Below are 10,199 nucleotides of genomic sequence, written 5' to 3'. Positions count from 1 at the left end.
CTCTGTCTATCTGAATTCTACTAACAGATATCATTTTTAATCTTGTATAAAATATTAAAATATATATAAATTCAAATATTATATATGAGTTTTCTTACATCCAATATTAGTTGTTATATAAGTTAAATAATAATTACAAAATATATTAATATAACAATAAAAAATAATATATATATATTAAATATAAGAAATAAAAAAAAAGAATACAACACCTAGAGTTCACAGCTGGTTTCCCATTCCATTACTAACTAGGCCTAAGTACGTTTAACTTCGCTGATCGGACGGGAAGCGGTGCTTTTGTACTAGTATGGTCGTATTCATTATATAACTATCAATCTCTTATATATAAATCATCATCTATTTCTACAACTCTTATCATCTTTTAAATTTCTTTTTTATTTAACTCTAATCTATTATATAATAATTTTATTAATATAATACATATTATATATTTCATTTTATTTATATAATCAATCATCTATATTCTAATATCATCTCTTATATCATATTATTAAATAATTCACACACCAATTATCTTATAAATAAATAAATTTCTTATTATCAATATTTATCTCCTTTCTATTTAACTCTTATGTCTTGTAACCTACTAGATTATAATTATCTACTTTTATACATATGACATTATTTTTCTGTTTTTTTATAACACTATCATAAAATCAACCCTTTATTTTCTTTGTATATGTAAAACATATATATATATATTTTTTTAACACAAGTTAATATCAGCTAATAGAATTCTTTTATATCAACAAAAAATATTTATAATTAAAGATGATGATAAATTTTATTACATCAAATTATACATTTAACTCATATTGATTATCAGATACATATTTATTATATATATTAGACCAATATATCTATTTTTACAATCATCTATACTAATCGATCTATTAACTATCTCTATATTAATATATTACAGCTTTATCAAATAATATTCATATTCAAATATAGATTATTCTATAATAAAATTCATCTAACCTATTTAATCTTCATTATTCAATTCATTATTTTAATTAACATCATTTTTATCTATCTATCTTTAATACTCTCTACCAAAATATACTAATATCACTATTTAATATAACTCTACTATTATATCTACTTAATATTACAATCTATCATAATTATATACACACTCATTTATTCTATATAATACTATCTATATACACCATCTATCATACTCTATCTACATCTACATATTCACATAATCTACCATATTATCTATTCTTATCTAATTCATAATTTATAACCTTATATTCATATTATTCATATAATTCATATATCATACTATCCACATACATTAACTACCATTAACTATTCACATTCATTATTATTATTAACTATCCACACACATTAATTCTTATTAACTACTTATCTACACTCATATTAATTATCGTCTCTGTCATACCTTCTATACCTTTTTCTATACATCCACATCCTCTATCATATTATCCATTCCTCTCTATCTAATCAAATATATACTCATATTATATTCAATCTATAATTCATTATTACTTTATCATCTAATTCACAATCTCTTATTCTATCATATCTATTCTTTTATCTTCATACTTTTTTTCACTATATTATATCATTATCATATTCTTTAATTAATTATTTATTTTATTATATTATCAAATATTATTCTATTATCCTATCCTCTGTTCCTATATCATCTTATTTCATTAATATACTACCCTCTCTATCTTATACCACATACTACTCCACTCTATAACCCCTATTATTAACCTACTATACCACCCAAAAAGCCTATCAATACATCACAATCTATGATAAATATTTACACAATCAATATATAACTCAAAATATACATTCACTCTAATTAATCTTATTTTTAACATCATCATCTCTATCAATAATCTCCCACTAAATATATTTTCTAATATCTCTTACGCAATATTTCAAACTACCACTCTATTTTAATCAACTCTACTTCGCATCTTATATATATATATATATATCAAATTCTATAACAAGCTAACTCTTATACTAAACATCATTATTTTAAATAACTCGTATTTTATATATAATTTATCTATTATCCTGCATAAACCCTTTCATCATTCAAATTCTAACTCAACATTATCTCTATTCCGGCTATACACACCATCATCATAACAATCATCTTCGATCTATATCTATAGAATATTCAATCAACTGATCACTTATTCATAGCTTTATCACTCTATTCGCATCTTGTCATATTATCGTACAATTTATTTACAGATCTAATCAAGCAATTTTCCTTTTCAATATTTCCTTTTCAATAAATCGAGCTAACATCTCATCCTCACAATTTGCATTCTGACTCTATTTTGTTCAGCTAATCTTCATATCAGTTAATTTTTTCAAACCACTCAGATTATGAATATTACCTTCAAATTGATTTTCCCTCATTTCCAAATTTTCGAGATTAGTTAACTTGCCAATTTCGTTTCTCACAGCACTACTTAATTGATTCAAACTCGGATCTAGACCAATTATCTTATTCTGTCTATTAATATCAGACCATAAACTGCCATTCATACTATTTTCTCAAATATTCACATATCTCAATCTACTCAATCAATATAGATCTTTAGCTATCGGTCCAGACAGACTTAATCCACTTAAGTCAAGATCCACTAATTTATACACATTTCTAATATTTTCATCTAAACTAGCATTAAATTTCTTATCTCCCAGCTTCAAAGCTTCCAAATTACACAGCCAATATAGACCTTTAGCTCTAGATCCACATAGACCTATCTTACTTACGTCAACATAAACTAATCAATTCACACTTTTTATGTCCTCATCTAAATCACCATCAAACTTGTTCCCCCTGTAAAAATAAACATCTTAATTTACCCAATTAATATAGACCACTAGCTATAGATCCAGATACACATCAGTTACCCAACTCAACATAACTTAACTATACCAGACGTTTAATATTATCACTCACTGTTCCATTAAAACTGTTACCTCCTAATTTCACAGTTCTCAACTTGTTTAATCAGTATAGTTTATCAGCTATCAGACCAGATATGTTTGAATTAGTTAATTCAAGATGCATTAATTTATTCAAACCTACAATCTTATCGTTTAAACTATTATTCAATCTATTCTCATTTAAATACAAAATTTTTAAATTATTCACTAACTATAGATCTTCAGGTGTCGGTCCACACAGACCTGATCCACTTAACTCAAAACAACTTAATTCTTTCAAATTTCCAATCTTATCACTCAAACTACCACCAAACTTACTTCCCCTTAACAACACATATTCTAATTTAATCAATCAATATACACCTTCAGGTATCATCCACATAGACAGGCCTAACCCATTCAACTCAACGTTATCTAATTCTTTCAGATTTCCAACCTTATCACTTAAATTACCGCTAAATTTATTTCCCCTTAACACCAACTCTTCTAATTTAGGTCACTCATTACAGACCATCTGGTATTATGCCACATACTCTTAATTCACCTATGTTAAAACTCGATAATTCTGTCTGATTTCTGATATTATTACTCAAAACCCCATCAAAAACTGTTTCCTTGCAAATTCAACTCTTGCACTTTACTCAATCAATATAAATTTTCATCTATCTTGCCAGATAAATTTCATAGCACCAAGTTAAATATCCTTAATTTACTCAATTTTTCAATTCTATCATCTAATTTACCGACCAATTTGTTAATGCCCAAATCCACCACTTCTAAATTATTCAAATCCTAGATATCATTTGCAATATTACCTGACAGACACATCAATCCTATTAAATTCCTCAATCTATCTTTAATTAATACAATATTTTCTGCAATTTTAGATATCTCAATCTCTGCATATAGTCCGAGACCAACAATCTCATCATCTTCATTACAAAATACTCTTTCTTCATTGCACTACTCTTCTCTGATTTTATTATCTGATACCACTACTTTATTCAACTCCTCCACAAATCTCAAACATCTCTAATCCACCTCTGCCCAAAATATTGCTAAAATCTCATCTGCTACAATTAACACTATCAATCACTTGTTCATCATCTTATGTTTTGTAATAATTTTTCAAACTAATTTATGCTCATATGTCTCTATATTTATATAATTATCTATATTTATATAATTATCTATATTTATATAATTTACCTAATTAACTTTATCAAATATTTTTTAACATTCACCACCTATGATCATCTGTCTCAGCTATATATTTTATATATATTACAAACCTCTATATTCTATCATCTCCTCCTCCATAATACACAATATATACTCTTTTTCAACCTTTTATAAAGCTTTAAATACTCTTTTCTTTACCTTCATCTCTTACTACTCATTGTAACTTATCTTTTAAATATCAAACTATAATTTATATTTTTCTATAATCTCTTCATTTGCTAAAGGTTAAGGTCATCTTTTACGCATCCATCATAATCCTTCACATCAAATAATCAAATTATGTTCATTTACTGAGCTCGTGAAGCAAAAATGCATACAAATCTTTCTAATATTTCTATCTCACTACCTTCTATTCACATTATACTCTTGTTGTTTTGCTTTTTACTTTCTATTATTGTAATAATATATTATTCATCTCTTATATCAACTTGTCTTTAACCACTATATATATCTCTTTTTCTTATATATTATTCATTTTTCTCTTTTTCAAAACTCTTATAACTAATTCAGTATATTTTACACATCTTCTCTCTACATACAAATAAATTATCATTTTTTTATTCATCTCTTTAATTTATAAACATCAATTATCTATCTCTTTATCTATAATAATCACATTAAATTTTATTTACTATTATCTATCTATACACTTTCTATATCATTTATCTATTTTTTCTTTTTACTCTATACTTTATATTATTCATTACCTCTGTTCTTCATATTATAACTATATCCATCATCTCTATAATTTTCATTCTATTTATTACATTTTCACATAACTATTTTCACATAACTATTTTCACATATCTTATACACATATTCTCTACCTACAATCTCCCATTCTTCTTCATTTTTCTATTACCATGCTCTATCCCTTTTAATTTTTCTCTATATTATATTTACCTTATTTCAAAGCTTATAAAAAACTTTATTTCATCTCATTTATTTTTTATTTTAAATTTATCATTTTATAATACGTTTATATTCTTTATCTTTTATCAACATATCTCTATCTTACAATTATTCATTCATCTCTATTCTCTCTTTCTCTTTGCATCATCTTCTCTTCCCTAATCTCCCTATATACTTTTTATATATATTATTTAATCTTTTATTATTTTCATAAATTTTATATTTCCTTTACTCTATCTTATACACCTAGCTCTCATTCACATCACTTTCATGCTTTTATTATCTATTAACCTTTCTATTCCTTCAACACACCTTATCTCTTCAATTCAATTTCTCTATCCTATACTCTCATATACCTTATTCAATATCTCATCATCTACATATACATTCTCTATACTATATATCTATGCTTTTTATTATGTCATTCACATACTATCTATATATACTCTTCTATTATATCATATTATTCTACATAACTACATCTTATATTATATTATCTCATATACCCGCATATTTTATCATATTACCTACAAGTTTCTCATTTTATCATATTACCTACAAGTTTCTCATTTTATCATATTATCCAACATACTTCTACACTCCATCATACTATTCACACACAACACCTACGTCATATTATCTATACGCAAAATATATCAAACTATTCAATACTAACTATATCATATTTTCTACATTAACATAACTATCTATATACTTCTTATTATATCACATTATATACACATAACCTTCTGTTTATTCATACTATTCATCTATTCTTTATAATATATATTCTACCATTATCTATACATATACTATTTTTTATTATCCTATTATATTATATCATCCTATTTCACTATTTATTTTCTTATCATTTTATCGTCTTCTATAACATTATACATTTATTGTATATATGTTATTTATTATATATACAAATATTTTAAATTACATCTAATAATCTCGTTCTTCTATTTCATTTGTTCTCTTTGATATCTCTCTATTATTTATACATCTATGCATGACATCTTATTGACATAAAATATATAACTCCTGATACATGATGTATTAGCTTGTACATATATGTTTATATTTAGTTATTATTATTAAATATATTTGTATTTTTATTCTCTCTATATATAAATATCATATTTACTGTATTTATATATTTTCACTAAGCTTTACGATCATCGTTGAAATTTTTAGACTTAGATTCAGATCACAGTCTATAGTCTTTGTTATCACGACTTATATAATTTTCATTTTGGGATTCTATTATTACCTTCAATTATTAATATCTGATACTATTTTATATTCATATTTTTATATTTGATATTATTATCATTTTCTATTAAGATTCGATTATTGAATCATTCTGCTCTATATTTTTTATCTTATCTGTTTATAATTACTATAACTAAATAACAACTCTACTTTTTCAACCATATTTGACTAATTTTTTATTTATACAAATCTATTAATTATTATTATTGATATAGACGATATTAAACATTCAGAATTATTAAATAACTCAAATTTTTGTACAGAGTTAGTTTTTTTAATAATAATCCATCTAATAAAATCATAAAAATAACATGAAAAAAATCAATCTATAAGTCATATTCAAAAACCAAAATCTTATCAATATTTAACAACCTATAATAATCAAAAAAATGCTCATATATTTTTGCTATCTAATCAAAAAACCCATTCTATACATACATTATCTATATTTATGAACACTCGAAAGTAATTATAATATTATTCTCTTGTCTTAATTGATTTCTTATAATTATTCTGAATAATATGTATATTTTTTTAAATATCAGATTTTGTTCAATCAAATTATTAATATGCTTTTTAATAAATTAAATATAATATGTCTATAACATCATTATTTTAACATTATTTATTTGTTTATTCTTAAATAATATCAACTCTATAAACAAAAAATATTTTCTTATAGAAGAACGTCAAAATATGTTTGAAATTTTTATATAATACCATCTGGTATTAGGTATCATACCCTGCAGAATTTAAAATACCCATCTGTTCTGTATTAATATCACTTGATTTAACATTTATATCTGTCTCGCGTGTGTACGACTATTCTGTCTGCAACTAATTAAATATAGCATAGACAATAATAATTCATTTTATATATATTCTAAAGTCGATAATGTGCAAAGATATAATAATCCTGACACAACATATAATACTATAATTTATATTTACTAACAGATGTTGTTTTTTTATATGATATATACTTCCCTAACCCTAACCCTATCTCAACAATTCTTATTTCTCTCTATTATTTCAATTCTCATTTAAATTCTCAATTATTAATATCAATTTTGTTTAATTCTTAATTCTCACTTAATCTATCACTCCTACTCTTCCACACCACTATTATCCATATCTTCACTACTCTTCTATCCTATCCTCTATACTCCCTACTTCCATTATACATATTTATACTAATTATATCATAAACACACTATTCATACACTGTCTTTACTTCTTCTTATTCATATTTCCTCCACCTTATCATACCATTTACCCACCTTATTCTCTCTCATCATATCATCTTCAATATCTCTATTCTTTATTACCATTTATTCATCTTATTTAATATTATTCACTACTCATCATACCTCTCATCTTCTATCAATCTATCATCATACCTATCTATCATCATACCTATCTATCCTATTACATCTTTTCTCGTTCTATTTACCTCTACTCCCTCTACCCTCCTACTCTACTATCACTTCTTACTCATACCTTTTAATTCCTATTACCTTCTCCACTTCTTCAACCTCTATTACACATATATATATATATATATATATATATCCATACACCCTCTCCCTTATTATCATCTCACATCTCTCAATCCATATTATCCATAATCCCTCCTATACATTCACCTTTACCTTATCATTCATATCTCATTATATTATTCAAATTATTTATACATATCCATATATTTTTTCCCATCTCTACTTATCTCATCTTATCTATATATTCATACTCATATTACCACATCTCAATTTATATTATATACATATTTTCTACACACTATCACGTCATAATTTAATTTATATATACTCATCTATATACACATGCTTTCATATTCATATCTTAACTCACACACATCTACATATTCATAATCATCTCATTTATTTATACACACACTCATTCACACACATACTCGCAACACTTATATCTCAATTCATACACAAACATACTCATTTATATACAATCACATTATTCAAACTATTCTCACATACATATATTCTATATTCATTGTTATATCTCTCAATTTATACATACGTTCATTATTATATCTCTCAATTCATACATATACACTCTCTATATACCATCCCATTCATATCATACTATATATTAATTTCACTATATAATATATAATAATATTCATATATATATATATTCTGTTATATATAATATTACACTCTCTCATCTCTATAACAATAACATTATTATTTATCATATCATATTCTTTCTCATCTATCTGACTTATACTAATCATGTGTTATTTTTAATCAATAAAAATCATATTATATATAAAACTCTTTAATAATTTATACAAAATCATTAAATTATCAATTTAATATAAATATATCTCTTATAAATACATACAATATTAAAAACCATAAATCTTTAAAAATTAAATAATCTACTCATAACCTGATTCTCATCATTCTATTTTCAGTACTAAATATTCATAAACAAAATCAATCATTTTACTATACAACCTCTTTTAAATAATCTATATACAACATATATTATCTTATTCTCTGCCTTATCTATCAATTTTATTCTGATCACTTTTAACACTAATCAACACTATTCTAATCTAAACAAATATTTTTAATAAATATTAATACTACTATGCTATTATAGCTATATGACATAAGTTATAAATTTTACTAAAAATAAAATTACATTTAATAACAATCATTTATTTTAAACTGACTTAATCTTACAACTCATAGACAATATAATCAAATATGCCCTAATCAATATTATATAAACTCTTATATCAGCAGTTGTTTATATAAATAATATAATACTATCATCAATATAATACAATGAACTATCATCATAAATTTAATAATTATATACATATATATTATTATATATATAACCATTCATTTATTCTATTATCATCTTCAATAGCAATATATAATATTATTTTATCATTTATTTAAAAACTCAGATATACATATCAATATATCTAAATCGTTCATATAAATATATTATTTTAGATCTATAATTTTGATTTAAATATTATAATAATATCTATTTATACAAACACCAATGTAATATATTTAACTATTATATTATACTGTATTAATCTATTATTTATTATATATTATATATAACCATATCATTTATACAATAATACTTTATCATAATTATAATAAACTTTATTATTTATATATATATATATTTATAACAACCTATTTTTATCAAAATCACTTGATATAACTTCATATAACATTACATATTGTATATATATATATGTATATTATATATATATTTATGTATATATATTTATAACAACCTATTTTTATCAAAATCACTTGATATAACTTCATATAATATTATATATGTATTAACATTTATCTACATTATTATTCATTTATACAATTAATTTTAACAATATATTATATCCTACATTTATTATTATATATTTTAACACATGTTTGTAATTTTATTTATTTTAATTATTTAATATATATAAAATATGTAAATATTTCTCTTATGTAATATATCTGATTTTTTATCATAAATCAACTATACTACTCAATATAAATATTTCATCTAATAAAAAATTTTATTTATAACATAAAACATTTTTTTACTCTATTATTTGTTCTACATTTATATATATATATATAATCATTTTTTAATTTATTTTTTTTATCTTTTATATCAATTTTAACTCTATAATTATTTGTTATATTTTATTTGTTTTATTCATCATAATGCTCGTTTTATTATACATTATTACTATTATCATTCACAGATAATATCATAATCAT

The 10,199-nt window shown here is 22.9% G+C and overlaps 1 non-coding gene across 1 annotated transcript; it reads right to left on the bottom strand.

Moving 5' to 3' along the window:
• Positions 1-200: 200 nt before the first annotated feature.
• Positions 201-319, bottom strand: LOC126318374 (5S ribosomal RNA). The gene has a single exon (XR_007557254.1). It is a non-coding gene; the product is annotated as a 5S ribosomal RNA (ribosomal RNA).
• Positions 320-10,199: the final 9,880 nt, after the last annotated feature.

This window comes from Schistocerca gregaria, unplaced genomic scaffold (assembly GCF_023897955.1).
Source record: "Schistocerca gregaria isolate iqSchGreg1 unplaced genomic scaffold, iqSchGreg1.2 ptg000665l, whole genome shotgun sequence".
NCBI classification, from domain to species: Eukaryota; Metazoa; Arthropoda; class Insecta; order Orthoptera; family Acrididae; genus Schistocerca; species Schistocerca gregaria.
This window is presented reverse-complemented; position numbering and strand designations above follow the sequence as displayed.